The sequence below is a fragment of the Zootoca vivipara genome, chromosome 10 (genome assembly GCF_965207765.1).
Source record: "Zootoca vivipara chromosome 10, rZooViv2.hap1.1, whole genome shotgun sequence".
NCBI classification, from domain to species: domain Eukaryota; kingdom Metazoa; phylum Chordata; class Lepidosauria; order Squamata; family Lacertidae; genus Zootoca; species Zootoca vivipara.
This window is the reverse complement of record NC_142593.1, coordinates 62,697,442-62,715,331: the sequence shown is the minus strand read 5'-3', so window position 1 is coordinate 62,715,331 and position 17,890 is coordinate 62,697,442. Positions and strand designations below refer to the sequence as shown.

At 49.7% G+C, this 17,890-nt stretch overlaps 1 long non-coding RNA gene across 1 annotated transcript; it reads right to left on the bottom strand.

Moving 5' to 3' along the window:
• Positions 1-384: 384 nt before the first annotated feature.
• On the bottom strand, positions 385-9,253 carry LOC148684507 (uncharacterized). Its single transcript, XR_015945977.1, has 4 exons — positions 9,201-9,253; positions 6,972-7,062; positions 4,758-4,953; positions 385-3,623 (listed from the first exon to the last, which is right to left on the bottom strand). It is a non-coding gene; the product is annotated as an uncharacterized LOC148684507 (long non-coding RNA).
• Between the last annotated feature and the right edge of the window lie 8,637 nt (positions 9,254-17,890).

The window sequence follows — 17,890 nt, the reverse complement described above, 5'->3', positions numbered from 1 at the left end:
TTCTGATTTGGCTATACTGTTAGAAATGCATAACATACCTAGGAGGGATTGGGAACGTACCCTAGAGCCCCTCTTTTCAAGTTTGTCTAGTTCAGGCTTCCTCAACCTCGGCCCTCCCGATGTTTTGAGACTACAATTCCCATCACCCCTGACCACTGGTCCTGCTAGCTAAGGATCATGGGAGTTGTAGGCCAAAAACATCAGGAGGGCCGAGGTTGAGGAAGCCTGGTCTAGAACAGTGTGATAGATGGGTTGGAATTAGAGTAGGTGGAACGAAGGGAGATTTGGGTTTAAATTGCTGTAACGGCTGATCATTAGATCCGATGGAACAACACGCAAACGTAAATAACAATTGCAGAGTCATTTACTGGAAACTACTTCTGATAAGGTCCAATGGAAAGAAAGTCCACCTGCGTCCTGCCCCACGTCTCTTGGGGGGTCTTTCCGGCTTTCCCCCCCGGCCGGAAAGACCCTGGGCTCAGGGAGAGGCCAGCCGGATCTCCCTGGGGCCATGCAGGAGAGGCCATGCAGAGCGCCATGTCCTCCGTGGGGCACAGCAGGAGAGGCGGCCCCATGGGGAAAGCAGCCCCTTCCAGCTGACCTTCCTGCCCTTCTTGCCAGGCGCCTCCCTGGGTTCCAGCCGCACAGACTTGGAGTCCAAGGACACGGGTCCAAATGCCTCCTGAAATGGCCTGGATTCCAGGTCTAACTTCAGGCCTTTTCACATTGACTTAGGCGGGACGTTTCCTTTCTTTCTTGCAGGATGGCATACTTTCTAAAGTGATTTTTTAAAAATAGAGTGCAGCCAGCGGAGGTGGAGCGGCAGCAGCAGCAACAGGCGCAGCAGCAGGTGCAGGAGTAGGAGGGGCAGCAGCCTGGGAGGGGCAACACCTGCCCATGCTGGTGCTCCCTTCTGCATCAGCAGCGGTGGCCCAGACGAGAAGGCAGCCCCCCCCCCCGGTGGTCTTGCCACCTTTGGTGCAGCAGCCCTGGTTGCCATCTGCACCAGCGTTCCCAGGTGAGTAGGCAGGAGCAGGTCCCTTTTGGGTCCCCCTTGGCAAGGCCTGCCTCCTACGAGGCCAGGGTCCCCGCAGGACCCTTCAGAGGCTGCAATTCAGTGGCAAGCAAAGTATACAGAAATATAAAATAAAAATGGGCTATTAATGAAAGGGCCTGTGCTTTGCTGTTTTTCTTGCAATTTTTGTATGGTGAAGTATTCTAATTTGTATACACATACACAGTTTTAATTCTATCAGTGTTTAATTGTTTTTAAATTGTAGATTTCCCCACCTGCCCCCAATGTATTATTTTGCTCCCTAAGCTGCCTTGAGTCCCCGTCAGGGAAGTAAATATATAATAATTTTAATAATAATTTCAAGCCGGGCATTTTTGTTTCCGATATACAATGCTAGCAAGAAAGGCCACCCTTTCTTTAAAAAGGAAAATTTGGGTTTAAATTGCTGTAATGGCTGATCATTAGATCCGATGAAACAACACGCAAACGTAATAGGCTGTAGAATAACAATTGCAGAGTCATTTACCGGAAACTACTTCTGATAAGGTCCAATGGAAAGAAAGTCCACCTGCGTCCTGCCCCATGGCCTGGCGGAGCTGCTCCGTCTCTTGGGGGGAGAGCTTTCCCCCCGGCCGGAAAGGCCCTGGCTCAGGGGGAGGCCAGATGGATCTCCCTGGGGCCGGGGTCTTGCACAGCACCATGTCCTCCGTGGGGCACAGCAGGAGAGGCGGCCCCGTGAGGAAAGCAGCCCCTTCCAGCGGACCTTCCTGCCCTCCAGGCCTGGCCCTTTGAGCCGGGCATTTTTGTTTCCGATATACAAAGCTGGCAAGAGAGAAAGGCCACCCATAACTTAAGAGTGCGGAGGTAAAACAAGCAAATGATCCTCGGATGAAGGGTGCCACAGAAATTTAATAAATTAATTTACTTCAATAGATATAATAATAATATTGCCTCAACCTGCTTGGCCCAAAAAAAACCAGCAAAACCCAGTGGAGGCCACACCTGCATACCCCTGGCCCGTTGTGTTGAGGAGTTTAACCCTTTGGATTAAATACACCACAAGTTTGGATGAAATTTGCTCCAGGGGTTGCTGTAAAGGTTAGCAACCAGAGGCTGCCAGTTTGTTGAGGAGTTCAAGGAGATAAGGTAAAATCACTCTCAGAAGATTGAGGGCACTAGGAGAAGGGGACGACAGAGGACGAGATGGTTGGACAGTGTTCTTGAAGCTGCGAACATGAGTTTGACCAAACTGTGGGAGGCAGTGCAAGACAGGAGTGCCTGGCGTGCTCTGGTCCATGGGGTCACGACTAAACAACAACACTCTCAGAAGATGGCCCCTCCTCACCAGCATTCCTAGGAGGAGACATGAGGTCACAGCATCCTGACATCAGGGGGGAAATGATGTCAGTGGAAAGGAGCCTCTCTTTCCCCCGGCCTGGGACAACGTAAACAAAGCAAATTCATCAAATTTCTCCAACACCCTTCATGCATCCGAGGATCATATGCTTGATTCACCTGGGGGCCTTCCTCTCTTGCCAGCATTGTATATCGGAAACAAAAATGCTCGGCTTGAAATTGTTTCCAGAATTATTATATATTTACCTCCCTGATGGGGACTCAAGGTGGCTTATATTTATTTATACTTTGCTTACCATTGAATTGCAGAGTTGGAAGGGACCCCGAGGGTCATCCAGTCCAACCCCCTGCAATGCAGGAATCTTTTGCGCAACATGGGGCTCAAACCCACGACCCTGACGTTACGAGTCTCATGCTCTACCCTGTTTCTCATATTTTAAGGCATCCCCATAAAATAAGCCATAGCAGGATTTTTAAGCATTCAAGGAATATAAGCCATACCCTGAAAATAAGACATAGTAATAGGCGCAGCGGCAATGCCGGCTGCGGCAGGAGGAGGAAAAAAATAAGACATCCCTTGAAAATAAGCCATAGTGTGTTTTTTTGAGGAAAAAATAAATATAAGACGTGTCTTATAATATGAGAAACACGGTATCAACTGAGCTGGAGTCTTGTTCAAATTTTTAGGCCTTTATAGTGCACTCCTCTTGCACCTGTCTAGTTGAGTGCACAGCAGGGGGTGGGTGAGGCTACCTCTGTCTACTAGGAAGACGTTGGGTCAACCAGTCTGTACTAAAGCGATGGTGTCTTTTTCAAGGGCAGCGTCTCACAGCACAGCCCTCGAACATCCCTGCCGAAAGGGATTTTTGCAAGGCTCTGACATGAGCACCGAGATGCAGCTCACTGGCAGCAGCTGAGTGGGAAGAGCACAGGGCAGGAATAAAATTACACCTTCCAGCCTTTCCTTATCCCCCCCCCCCCCGGAAAAAAGTGCACTCTGTTTGTTAGCAAAGAACATAGATTGATGCCTGCTTGCCCGCTCTTGGGCACTGTGGTCACAGCATCCGGCTGACTCGAGTCCAGATTTCGCAGTCTCTGCTCGACGTTCCCGTCGCCCTCGCAGTCTGGCTTCCTGTTCCCATCCAGCCGAGGGCGATTGTGAAAGTCAATGAAGATGTTGAAGATGAAAATCCCAAGGAGGCTTCCCAACGTCGGTGCGACCACTGGGACCCACCACCAATCATTTGATGCACTGGAGGGGGGGGGGGGAAACTGGTTTGATTCAGTTCTAGGAGAAGCCTAGTCACGAAGAGTCAGACACGACTAAACGACAACAGAAGCCAGAAGCAGAAACTGAGCTCAGCTGCTGCTTTGACAGCACCACTGGGGCCCACATGGTTCTTTGTAGACCTGGTGGCAGTATTCAAAAGGATCTGGTCCAGGGATGGGCAAGCTGAGACCCTCTTGTTGCTGGATGCCGACTACAGGTGATAGCCATTTTGAGCAGAGGTTTCCTTCCTGACCCCCATGGGTGTTGCCTCATTTTGGGGCCGCTTCCAGGTCAGCAGTGGGGGGGGGGGGGATGACCGTGCATCCATTGGACGCACACAAAAAGGTTCCTGCCTGTATCTTCCCCATCCCTGAACTGGACCATCACTTGCCTGTACTGCCCGCCCCTCAGTTACGTCCCTCACAAATGAGCCTTTCATGCAAGGGTGGCCCCTCCAGAGGTTGTGGGAGTGCAACTCCCATCATCCCTGGCTGAGGTGTCTTCAAGGGCAGCCCCAAGTAAAGCGTGTTGCAGCAATCCAGTCTGGAAGTTGCCAGAGCATGGAGCGCAATGGCCAAGGCATAGCTGTCCCAAAGGGGTTCCAGCGGAGCTAGGGGAACAGAAGGGTGCTCCTGGCCATAAAGACCACCTGGCCATCAAGACCTCCCACTCTGCATCCCCAACTACACAAAACAGGATTCGGAATCAATTTATTGCCTCCAGTACAGGAGACCTGTTTCCACCCGCAGCTCTTTTATACTCTCGTTTTGTACTTTTAAAAGGAAGAACTCCTAGGTACACCACAGGGAAGATGGACCAATCTTGCTTTCTCCTGCTGTGGAGGGTAGGAGATGAACCAATGGCTTCAAGTTACAGGAAAGGAGATTCCAATGAAAACCTAAGAAGAACTTTCTGACAGTAAGAGCTCTTCGGGAATAGAACAAACTCCCTCGGAAGGTGGTGGACTCTCCTTCCTTGGAGGTTTGAAAGCAGAGGTTGGCTGGCCACCTGTCCTGGGTGCTTTAGTTGAGATTCCCGCATTGCAGGGGTTGGACTAGATGATGCTCAGGGTCCCTTCCAACTCCCATGATTCTAAGGCAGAGAAAAGGCACTCACTTGCAAGACCTCCAGCCCCCATCCAGCAACGGCTGTGAAGATCCTTGGTGGCAAGCCTCTGTTCATCCCCAAGGACATGCCGATGACCGCAACCAGCAGCCCAACACTCGAGGCATGGGTGCACACTCGAGGAAGAGCACCCGCATTCTTCATTGATGGTGAGGATTCCGATGAATAGCAGAGCTGTAGTGATGAACTGTGGGGATGAGGCAAGAAAGGAAGGAAGGAAGGAAGGATGGGAAAAAGATGGCAGCCCAGAGGCAGAAGAGGCCACTCCAAAACAAGGTGGGGAAAAGATCGGTGGGGGGAGCAATGGGGAACAGCCACTACACCCCCCTTCCCTTGCTTGCTTACCTCTTAACCCAGGGCCGGAAAAACTCTGAATGAACAAAAACAAACCAGCCCAGACTTGAGGAGGCCCAAGGATAATCCTGCCCAACACCAAGAACCCTGCACCTTGGACTTACTCATCCCGTCAGGAGACAGGGGCCGAATGTTTGGTCACTGGCGGAGGAAGAGGAGTGCAGGGGGAGCGCCACGCCACGCCCCTGGGAGCGCGATCCCGGCAGGGTGCCATCGCGGGTGTCTCCCCGCCCGTGCTGGGTGCCCCGCCCCCCGGACGAGCCCCAGCCCCGCCTGCTCTCTGCCCCCCCCCCCCCCGGGGCTGAAGCATTAAGCTCGGCCACTGTGCTTGGTTCGAAGACTCCTGCATGGTTACACCATAAACCAAAGAATAATAGTCTTTTTATAAACCCCAGTTATCGCATCTGCCACCTGACTATTCTCAACATTTTAAAAAGAATAAGCTCAATTATTTTGTATACCAAACAGATTTTTAATGGCTTTGGAGGTACTTAATAAAGTTTTATAATTCCATGAGCTTTATCCTTCTTCCTACCATTTCTTTTACAATTATGAAATTGGCAATCACAGCACAGAACCAAAGACCAGGGAGAGGAGCAGAGAGGAGGACAAGCCTAATTTTTGCTGCCTTGTTCCTATATTCTTCACAAGGCAATTAGAGAAAGTTTCCTTACGTCTGTCATTTGGGGCTGGCACATCCTATAATATGAAATTCACTACATATCAATGTGGGGTGGCTTCTCTCTGGCTTCAAAGGGCCCAGCCAGCACCCAAGAAGTGGGTGGGTGGCAGCAATAACCACAATACCAATAGACTGCAAGCTGATCAACCAGGGCTGATCTACTGAATCATCTGCCTGCAGAAGAGAACTTCTTGTAGATGAAACATGCGAGAAAATTAAGGCATCGAAAAGTCATCTACAGTACCTTCAAAAGACCTACATTTCTTGACATGGCACTAACTTCTCCTTCTAAGGGTCAATACAGAGAACACACTTTCACACAAACAGGAACCGTCTCTGGGGCTGACAAATATATGTATATATACTGTGTATCATGGGAGCAGAGAGCATGTTGGACTTGCTGTCAACTGGGTTTAGTTGTTAAAATTATCCATGAGATCCCCCCCCTTCATTAAAATGTCAGAATATAAAAGCAGGTCAAAGCATGCCAACCAAACTCTGTCTCACCTTCTCTGATACCTCTGAGTAAGGAAGGGCAAATTGGGAGTTAGCTAGGCAGGCAAATGAAGCTCAAAAGCCCGGATCTAATTTGTCAGGAAATCAGTGCGTACAATGAAATGATTCACTGTTTGATCTACTCCCAGGGTAGGGCCAGAAGGAACATGATGCCACGACCTTTGGGAAGCTGAGCAGGTCTAGGTCTGGTTAGTGCTGGGTGGGAGATTGCCTGAGAAGCACAGGTGCATGTACGCTACCTTGGGCTCCAGGATGAAAGAGAAGGCTATATGTAAGGAAATAAACATGTAAATATGGGCAGCTAGAGGTCAAACGTTGCTAAATGGCAGCTTTAAGCCATTTCTCTAGCTCTAGGAGGAGTACCTAAAGGCTGGCTGCCAACCTGTGAAAATGAGATGATGGTGCCTAAAAGCACGCCGTGATTTTTCCAGCCCCCCTAAAGGACCTGAAAAGGTTGTATCCCGAAGTTAGCATTTGAACCCTCTCCCCAAAGTTACAAACAGAGCACCAATCTCCTTTTATAACCGGTTGCTCCAAAGTCGCTGAGACAAGGGTGCATGTGCCGTATGCACAGAGTGAATCTGGATCAGGTCCTGGCCTAATTCACTACCCAACAAGTCAAGTGAAATGGGGCAACCATTCAAAGATCATACCTGGGACCTAGACAGGTGGCTGCGCTGCTCTTCATCAGAAACTGAATGCAATTTCATTCAAGGAAAGCAAGGGCATTCTACATTTTACAGCCTGAAAAATCAAAAGAGAAAGTTCAGAAGCAGCGGAACACTGACCGGGAGACTACCAAAGCCGACTTTGTTATTACTCTGAAACAGACCTCTTTCAAAAAGGCCCTGTAACTAGCTCAATCACGGAGATAATGAGCCACATTCATTTGTATTAGCCTTGATTATAAAAGCAACTCCTGGAGGCTATATATTCAATTCATGCTCCTCAGACTCTGATTGTGGACACAGACAGAGAGACTAAGCTTTACATGCACACATGTTTTGAAAAGCTATCTGGGGCTCTTTCAAGCAGGTACTGGTATTTGGGGGATCAGGAGAGAAATCTAGGTAGAGGAGGAGGAGGAGTTTGGATTTGATACCCCGCTTTATCACTACCCTAAGGCAGACATAGGCAAACTTTGGCCCTCCAGATGTTTTGGACTACAATTCCCATCATCCCTGACCACTGGTCGTTAACTAGGGATCATGGGAGTTGTAGGCCAAAACATCTGGAGGGCCGAAGTTTGCCTATGCCTGCCCTAAGGAGTCTCAAAGCGGCTCACAATCTCCTTTCCCTCCCTCCCTCCCCACAACAAACCCTCTGTGAGGTGAGCGAGGCTGAGAGACCTCAGAGAAGTGTGACTGACTAGCCCAAGGTCACCCAGCAGCTGCATGCGGAGGATTGCGAACCCGGTTCCCCAGATTACGAGTCCACTGCTCTTAACCACACCACCACACAGGCTCTCTCCAGACTGCGTATCTTTAGCAGTCATCTATAAACTCACAGTAAATTCAATTAAGGTAATTACAGCCCATTGCCAAGTATTGGCAGCAAGTTACATCCCAGACGTTGTTCTCTGCACATTGTCTCTTCTAGATGTGGAAGGCTCAGAGGGGAGCAACCAAATTGGAGACTAGAATCCATTTGGAAAGGTTTAGTGTAAATTCATCAGCCGAAGTTAGTTCATAAAAGATGTGAGCATAATAATACCAAACAGAAATCAACAAGAGATTATATATAGTATAAATGAATCTTGGGGAACAGCACAGTATATGTGAATAATGAGAGAAAGGAACAGTTTATGCAGATAATGCTATATCAATTACAGGGGGGGATAGCACATGATTCAGGTAGGTAGCAGTGTTGGTCTGACGCAATCAAAATATATACGGTATTAAAAATTGCCCAGTTGTCCAGTAGCACCTTAGAGACCAACTAAGTTTGTTCTTGGTATAAGCCTTTGTGTGAATGCACACTTCTTTAGATACACGTTTCTGCAATTACTTGCATATACTGTTTCCTATATAGTAAACTGCTCTCTTCCTCATGATGCATTTATATATAATATGCTGCTGATCTCTCTTTGATATCTTTATGCTCACATTGTTCATGAACACAAATCCATTCACTTCTCTTCTGCCAATATGTTTAAAATTAAGTTTTTGAAGTAGCTTTTAGCTTCTTGGGCCCACTTCCTCTCATCCACCAGGGCAGATTAGAGGCCTCATTTTCAGAAACGGTTACATGCACCCAGAATATGGTCCTATGGAGTTATTGAAAGCTGCTCATCCAGCTCTTTTAAGCTGGAGAAGCCCTGAAGATGTTCGAATCACAGAAGTGCAGAGCTGGAAGGAATCCTAAGGGTCATCTAGCCCAGCCCCCTGAACTGCAGGTGGCCCTGAGGAGGATCAAGCCTGCAAGCTTGGCATTCTCAGCTCTAAGCCACTGAGCTCCCTAGTGCAGACCTGGGATGGCGGGAAGTCTCTCCAAGCCTGGAGGTCTGAGCCTCCATTGCTAGCTCTGCACAGAAGGGGGTCTGGGGGTCCCTGGGGGAAGGGGAGAGAGAGGCTAGGGAGGCCGAGGAGAATGACCGAGGGCCAGGCGGACAGCAGACCCCCAAGCCGGGAAGCCCCGAGTTCCAGTCTCCGTTCCGAGGGAGCCTTCTGGGGAAGGGAGGAGCAGACGGGCAGCAGCCCTGGGACAAGAACAGGCAGCAGCCCCGCTCCCCGGACCCTCGAGTCCCCACAGCCCTGGCGAGAGAGAGGGGGGAGTGGGGGGGACCTGGCTCCTGAGGCGGCTCTCTGCACTTGCTCAGGAACCACGCCAGCCTTGGCCCTCGTTCATCCTCCCAAGTCCTGAGGTAAAGAGACGGGCCTTACTCCAGCCAGCAGCCCCGTCCGCCATCTTGAACTAACCGCCAACCGCCAACTCCAACGTCTCTCCGCCCGGCCACGCCCCCCACGTCCCACTCTCGGCTCCCATTGGCTTATGGGGCTTGGGCTTTGCCCAGATACGGAGTCGGAGGAGCCGGCCAATGGGGAGGACTCGGAACGGGCGAGGGGAGAAAGGGGGAGGAGGAGCCGGCTCTCCCATTGCCTTCTGGGAGTCGTAGTGTTGTTGTTTAGTCGTTTAGTCGTGTCCGACTCTTCGTGACCCCATGGACCATAGCACGCCAGGCACTCCTGTCTTGCACTGCCTCCCGCAGTTTGGTCAAACTCATGTTCGTAGCTTCGAGAACACTGTCCAACCATCTCGTCCTCTGCCGTCCTCTTCTCCTAGTGCCCTCCATCTTTCCCAACATCAGGGTCTTTTCCAAGGATTCTTCTCTTCTCATGAGTCGTAGTGCCTGCTCTCCATTCCTCCCCCCTACAGCACGTCCACCGAAAGGTGCTGTAGGAAAGCGAGAGCTGCGTTTCCCAAAAGCCACCGCGGTGCGGATTCTGAGCTACGGGTCGCGAGAAGAGGCCAAAAGACGTTCACCTGGCTGATGCGGGAGGGAGGAGGCAGGAGGAAGGGGAGGCAGCTCCAGCAGCATCTATTCCAACCCCCTCTGGGGAAGCTCACCCTGGGGGTGACTGGCAACCTGGCTAAGGTGGAGGTGGCGGTGGCATCCTTGGTTGGCATGGAAACGGGCAAGGGATGGAGCTGCAACGAGCCTTTCTTCCCTCTCTTGTTCATTGCATGCCACTTCCCCCTCACAAGAGCGCTGCCAGGTAGGCCAGGCTGAGAGGCAGAGACTGCCAGCACATCGCCCTGATCTTTTCCTATATTTATCATCACAACAGCCCTGCGAGGGAGGCCAGGCTTAGCAGCAGAGACTGCCAGCACATCGCCCTGATCTTTTCCTTTTTCTCTCTCACAACAGCCCTGCCAGGGAGGCCAGGCTGAGAGGCAGAGACTGCCAGCACATCGCCCTGATCTTTTCCTATGTTTATCATCACAACAGCCCTGAGAGGCAGAAACTGGCCTCCCTCGCAGGGCTGTTGTGATGATAAACATAGGAAAAGATCAGGGCGATGTGCTGGCAGTCTCTCCCTCTCAGTCTGGCCTCCCATTGACAATAAAGAAAAAGAATATGGAGTCCAACTGGCTAAAGTATGAGGAAATAATAGTAAGATCTGAAAAAGGATGGGAAATTAAGCCATATGAACAACTGCAGGATAGGATGACAAGTTGGCTCCAATACTACCAAATAAGGGATTTATTTAAGGAGGATAACAGAAAGAATGGTTTCAGTAATTGTAAATCTAAATTTCAATTGGACATAGTGGAAGGAAAAACAAAATTATTGTCAAAAGCATATGATTATATTTTGGAATGGAATACTAAAGATGAGGAGACTGAAGAGGTCATGATTATATGGGCCATGGATTTTGGTAATAACATCGAGATAGATCTGTGGTTAAAACTTTGGAACCAAAACCTGAAATTCAGCGCATGCACGATACTCAAAGAGAACATCATGAAGATGATGTATCATTGGTACTTGACCCCGGTCAAGCTGGCTAAAATCTATAAACTAAAGGATAGAAAATGTTGGAAATGTAAAGAGGAAAATGGCGATATTTATCGTATGTGGTGGCTATGTAAAAAAGTGAAACTCTTTTGGGGGAAAATATACAATGAGATCAAAAAAATGCTAAAGTATACATTCCCGAAGAAGCCAGAGTTATTTTTGTTATGTTTGATTGGGAATGAGATTAAAAAAGAGGATGTAAAAATATTTATGTATGCCACCACTGCGGCCAGAATCCTATTAGCACAAAGGTGGAAAACATCAGAAATTCCATCTGTAGAAGAGTGGAGAGGAAAGATGACTGAGTACATAGAATTGCCTATGCTGACCGGAAGGGTAAGAGAACAAAAGGATCAAAAAACTCATAAGGAATGGAGTAAATTCTTGGAATATCTTAAGAGACATTGTAAGATGTCATTGTAAGGAATGATCTAACATCTACAACTGTTAAATAAAGTATGTACGGAAGATATGATAGTATATGGAGATATAGTAGAGAAAGAAAAGAAAAAAGCATATAAATTAGATTGTAACCGAATAAAACCGAAACGAATGTAAAGGGGAAGTCAAGCTCGACAGAACTGATTTAAAGGGGTGTGTATTTTGTATGTGTAAGTTGGGGATTTGCTTATGTTATGTATTTGTTGGTTTGTGTTGATGTAAGTGGAAAACAATAAAAATTATGGTTTTTTTAAAAAAAGATAAATATAGGAAAAGATCAGGGCGATGTGCTGGCAGTCTCTGCCGCTCAGCCTGGCCAGAGACTGCCAGCACATTGCCCTGATATTTTCCTATATTTATCATCACAACAGCCCTGTGAGGTAGGCCAGGTGAGAGGCAGAGATTTCCCCCTATATTTATCATCACAACAGCCATGCCAGGTAGGCCAGGCTGAGAAGCAGAGATCGTTTCCTATATTTATCATCACAACAGCCCTGTGAGGTAGGCCAGGCTGAGAGGCAGAGATTTTTCCCTATATTTATCATCACAACAGCCCTGCGAGGTACGCCAGGCTGAGAGGCAGAAACTGCTAGTACATCGCCCTGATCTTTTCCTATATTTATCATCACAACAGCCCTGCCAGGTAGGCCAAGCTGAGAAGCAGAGATCTTTTCCTATATTTATCATCACAACAGTCCTGCGAGGTTGGCCAGGGTGAGAGGCAGAGATTTTCCCCTATATTTATCATCACAACAGCCCTGCCAGGTAGGCCAGGCTGAGAGGCAGAGACTGCCAGCACAGCACCCTGATCTTTTCCTATATTTATCATCACAACAGCCCTGCCAGGTAGGCCAGGCTGAGAGGCAGAGACTGCCAGCACATCGCCCTGATCTTTTCCTATATTTATCATCACAACAGCCCTGCCAGGTAGGCCAAGCTGAGAAGCAGAGATCTTTTCCTATATTTATCATCACAACAGTCCTGCGAGGTTGGCCAGGGTGAGAGGCAGAGATTTTCCCCTATATTTATCATCACAACAGCCCTGCCAGGTAGGCCAGGCTGAGAGGCAGAGACTGCCAGCACATCGCCCTGATCTTTTCCTATGTTTTTCATCACAACAGCCCTGCGAGGGAGGCCAGGCTGAGAGGCAGAGTGCCAGCACATCGCCCTGATATATTCCTATGATTATCATCACAACAGCCCTGCGAGGTTGGCCAGCCTGAGAGGCAGAGACTGCCAGCCCACCACCCGAAATTTCTATAGTCCTTTATATCTCTTTCCAGGTTTCCTCATAATTACGTATCTTTAAATATATTAAGACTCTTAGTTCTCCCTTCCAGCTCTATGATTCCATGATCTAGAGCTGCAGTTTTCGGTCGTTTAGTTGACTGAAAGAGTGCCTTGTGAACCTGAGGCAATTTTGAAAGATTGCATCATTTAAAGTCAACTCTGTAGATGCTCTCTCTCCAGGAGAGATCCTGTCTTTCTACAAAGGAGTGTGCAGAAGCTCCATCCTAAAAAAAAACCTTTCCCTTCTCCCCTTCCCAGAATGCTACAATGCTACCATTCAGTGGATTTGTAACTGGCTTACTGACCGAACCCAAAGGGTGCTCATCAATGGTTCCTCCTCATCCTGGAGAGTAGTGACTAGTGGGGTGCCACAGGGTTCTGTCTTGGGCCCAGTCTTATTCAACATCTTTATCAATGACTTGGATGATGGGCTTGAGGGCATCCTGAGCAAGTTTGCAGATGACACCAAATTGGGAGGGGTGGCTAACACCCCAGAGGACAGGATCACACTTCAGAATGACCTTAACAGATTAGACAACTGGGCCAAAGCAAACAAGATGAATTTTAACAAGGAAAAATGTAAAGTACTACACTCTTGGCTGCATCAATAGGAGTATAGCATCTAGTATAGCCAATTCTTGGCTGCATCAATAGGAGTATAGCATCTAGATCACGGGTGTCAAACGCAAGGCCCGGGGGCCAAATCCGGCCCGCAAGACCTCGTCATGTGGCCCGCCGAGCGCCCCAGCCAGCGGGACCCAGCAGCGGGACCTTGCTGCTGAAGCGCCGCGCCGACAAAGCGCAGACAAACAGCTGGGGCCGGGGGGGGGGGTAGAAAGGCGGCCAGAGCAGCGCCGCACGGAGAGTCCCGAGCCTCTGCAACACAGAAGTGCTCTGTAGCACTTTGAATCCTCCTCCTTCTGCCACGGCTCGGCGCCTGGAAACGGCTGCTGCTGCTGCTGCTGCTGAAGCACAGAGAAAGCACCCAGCAGCGCCCCGTGGAGGAGGAGGAGGATTCAAAGTGCTACAGAGCACTGCTGCGTCCCAGAGGCTCGGGACTCTCTGCACGGCGCTGCCGGGCACCGACCCGGCAAGCTGCCGCCTCCTCCTCCTCTTGCCTCACCTCCTCCTCCTCCTGCCGCGGCTCAGCCTCATGAACGTGAGCTCAGCAGCAGCTCAGCCTCACGAACGTGCAACTCTGAGGCTTTACGCACTTCTCCTAAAACGGACACCCGCTGCCTCACGCTGCACAGGAAATGCTTTTTGCCCCTGGGTCCCTTTGCGCTCTTTTCTGGCGCTGAATCAAGGCGGCGACCCCCCCTTCCCTGTCTTTCTTCCTCTCTATATTGGACAAACAGGCCAAACCCTACGCCAAAGGATAAAGGTAAAGGTAAAGGGACCCCTGACCATTAGGTCCAGTCGTGACCGACTCTGGGGTTGCGCGCTCATCTCGCATTATTGGCCGAGGGAACCGGCGTATAGCTTCCAGGTCACGTGGCCAGCATGACAAAGCCGCTTCTGGCAAACCAGAGCAGCACATGGAAACACCGTTTACCTTCCCGCCGGAGCGGTACCTATTTATCTACTTGCATTTGATGTGCTTTCGAACTGCTAGGTTGGCAGGAGCTGGGACCAAGCAACGGGAGCTCACCCCGTCACAGGGATTCGAACCGCCGACCTTCTGATCGGCAAGCCCTAGGCTCAGTGGTTTAACCACAGCGCCAAATGGACATAAATCTGACATCAGGAACCATAAGACTGAAAAACCAGTAGGAGAACACTTCAATCTCCCAGGACATTCTATACAAGATCTCAAAGCAGCTGTTTTATTACAGAGAAATTTCAGGAACAGACTGGAAAGGGAAGTTGCTTAAAACCATGGAAGCACCTGGGATGAATAGAGATATCGGATTCTTATCTCATTATGCACGATCAAGCTTTCTTTAGCACCTCAGCCCAGGACTAATTGCAGCCATCAGCAGCCATTAACAGCCATCTACAGGTTTACCACTCCCATCAGCCCATCTCCCATTCCCACCCACCCCCACCACCCTCTGTATATATATATAGGGTCTGACACTTCTGTTTCTAGTGTATCTGAAGAAGTGTGCATGCACACGAAAGCTCATACCAAAATATAAACTTAGTTGGTCTTTAAGGTGCTACTGAAGGAATTTTTTTATTTTTCTTCCTCTCTCTCGTTCTTATTCTTTCTTTCCCTCTCCTTCCTTCCTTCTTTATCTCTGTCTTCTCTCCCTCTTTCTTTTTCTTTCCTTCTTTATTCCCTTCCTTATTTCCTACTCTTCTTTCTCTCACCTCTTTCCTTCCTCCCTCCTGCTCCCTCTTTTCTTTCTTCCTTTCTTCCTTACTTCCTTTCTTCCTTCTGTCCTTCCCATCTTTCTTCCTCTCCCTCATTCTTATTCTTTCTTCCCCTCTACTTCCTTCCTTCTTTCTCCCTTTCCGTCTTCTCCCCCTCTTTCTTTTTCTTTCCTTCTTTATTCCCTTCCTTATTTCCTACTCTTCTTTCTCTCCCCTCTTTCCTTCATTCCTCTCTCCCTCCCACTCCCTCTTTTCTTCCTTCCTTCCTTCCTTCCTTCCTTCCTTCCTTCCTTCCTTCCTCTTCCTCCCTTCCTCCCCTCCCCTCCCCTCCCCTCCCCCCCCCTCTCCTCAGAAACATAGGATGCTGCTTTATACTTCTGGCTCTTAAACCCTGGAACCAGGAGAGCAGCTCCAGCGAGTCAACCTCAGCCAGTCCCTTTGGTGAAGGGTGGTGGCTCACTGGCAGAACATCTGTCCTGCATGAAGAAGGACCCCAGCATCTCCAGGTACTAGTAGCTCTGCAAAGGTCCTGCATGAAACCATAGCGAGCCTCCACCACCCAGTGCAGTTACCAAAAATCATTTTTCAATAAATTGTACAATAATTGTACATTTGAATATCTACTTGCCATTATTCTGACTATGTTTCTGCTTTCAGAGCTAGTTATTACTTACATTATTACAAAAAACAGTAATAATTGAATGCAGTGACAATAATTTATGATAATAAAGAGTGGACACATAGTCCTACAGATACAACCGGCCCTTTGAGGGTGACCAAACTGCTGATGCGGCCCCCGATGAATTTGAGTTTGACACCCCTGATCTAGATCAAGGAAAGTAATAGTACCACTCTATTCTACTCTGGTCAGACCTCACCTGGAGTACTGTGTCCAGTTCTGGGCACCACAGTTCAAGAAGGATACTGACAAGCTGGAACGAGTCCAGAAGAGGGCAACCAAAATGGTCAAAGGCCTGGAAACGATGCCTTATGAGGAACGGCTTAGGGAGCTGGGTATGTTTAGCCTGGAGAAGAGAAGGTTAAGAGGTGATATGATAGTCATGTTCAAATATATAAAAGGATGTCATATAGAGGAGGGAGAAAGGTTGCTTTCTGCTGCTCCAGAGAAGCGGACACGGAACAACGGATTCAAACTACAAGAAAGAAGATTCCACCTAAACATTAGGAAGAACTTCCTGACAGTAAGAGCTGTTCGGCAGTGGAATTTGCTACCAAGGAGTGTAGTGGAGTCTCCTTCTTTGGAGGTCTTTAAGCAGAGGCTTGACAGGCATATGTCAAGAATGCTTTGATGGTGTTTCCTGCTTGGCAGGGGGTTGGACTGGATGGCCCTTGTGGTCTCTTCCAACTCTAAGATTCTAGGATTCTAGGATTCTATGATTATTGAACCAATTAACTAAGCAATAAATCAGCCATCCTACCGCTAGGCATGCTGACCTCAGAGTAATCGTCACTGAACATAACAGGGCAGCCCAGGGCCAGAGTAGGAATTGAGCCTAGGAATTGTGCTGGGAGCCCTCTCTGCTCTGCACCCTTCAATCACCTTTGAAGGTGACCCGGAAACTACAACTAATCCAGAATGCGACAGCCAGACTGGTGACTGGGAGCGGCCGCTGAGACCACAGAACACTGGTCCTGAAAGACCTGCATTGGCTCCCAGTACGTTTCCGAGCACAATTCAAAGTGTTGGTGCTGACCTTGAAAGCCCCAAACGCCCTCGGCCCAGTATACTGAAGGAGCGTCTCCACCCCCATCGTTTGGCCCAGACATAGAGGTCCAGCGCCAAGGGCCTTCTGACGGTTCCCTCAGTGTGAGAAGCGATGTTACAGGGAAGCAGGCAGAGCCTTCTCGGTAGTGGCACCTCCCCTGTGGGAGTGGGATGCCCTCCCATCAGATTTCAAGGAAAGAAACAACCATATCACTTTTAGTAGACATCTGAAGGCAACCTTGTTTAGGGAAGTTTTTAATGTTTGATGTTTTATAATATTTTTAATATTCTGTTGGGAGCTGCCTAGAGTGGCTGGGGAAACCTAGCCAGATGGTTGGGGTATGTATGTATATATAAATAAATTAAATAAATAAATATGATGTTGTTGTTGTTGTTGTTGTTATTCCCAACAATGGGCAAGGAGAAGTATTGCAGGTGGCAGGTGGTGGCCCCCCAGATCTTGGTCTGAGGCTCCTGGCTGGCTGGGTCTTAGGTGGGCAAGCAGGGCATGGGGAAGAGGGAGGGAGGCCAGGGGACCCTCTGCAGGTGGAAGGTGGGCTCCTCCTTCCAGATGATCCAGGCCCTTCAGAGGATCCACTGTGATGAGGCTCTCCCAGAGAGACAGCACCCAAGGGTCCCTGGCACGGCCACTTTTCCCTTGAAAAAGATCAGCGTGAGAACAGAGGACATTCTGCCCAGGGCCAAAGGAGGAGTCCAGGGCTCAGATGGCTGGGGTGTTTGAAGGGCCGGAGCGTCCATAAAGGCAAACTAGGCGGCGGCCTAGAGCGCCAGAATGGAGGGGGCGCTGGTGTGTCTCCCCGCTCACAAACGCTCTCTCTGCCGCCGCCAATCTCCCCAGCTCGGGCGCAGCTTGGTCGCCGCCGCTGCCAAGCGAGAGCAGCTCGGAGTAGCCCTGCTGCTCGCTCGCAGCCAGGAAGAGCGGCGCGGCTCCGGCAGAGGCTGCCGTCCCAGCAGCAGCGGCTGTTCCAGGCTCCATGGCAGCGGGGAATCAGGCAGAGGGCGGCGCGACTCCCGAGGCCGGGAGAGAAACCCCTGGGGGCGAGCGAGGAGCCTCTGCAGCAGCCCCGGCTAAACCTCGTGCTCCGTCCATAGCTGCCAAGTTCCGGACGTAAAGATCCGGGATCGGCAGCGCGCGCATGACCGGAAGTTACGTGACGCAACTTCCGGTGGCGCTTCGCCCTTCTATGGGCACCAGAAAATGGCGGCGCTTCCGGTCATGCGCAGAGGCGACTTCCGGCACCGGCGCCGCCATTTTC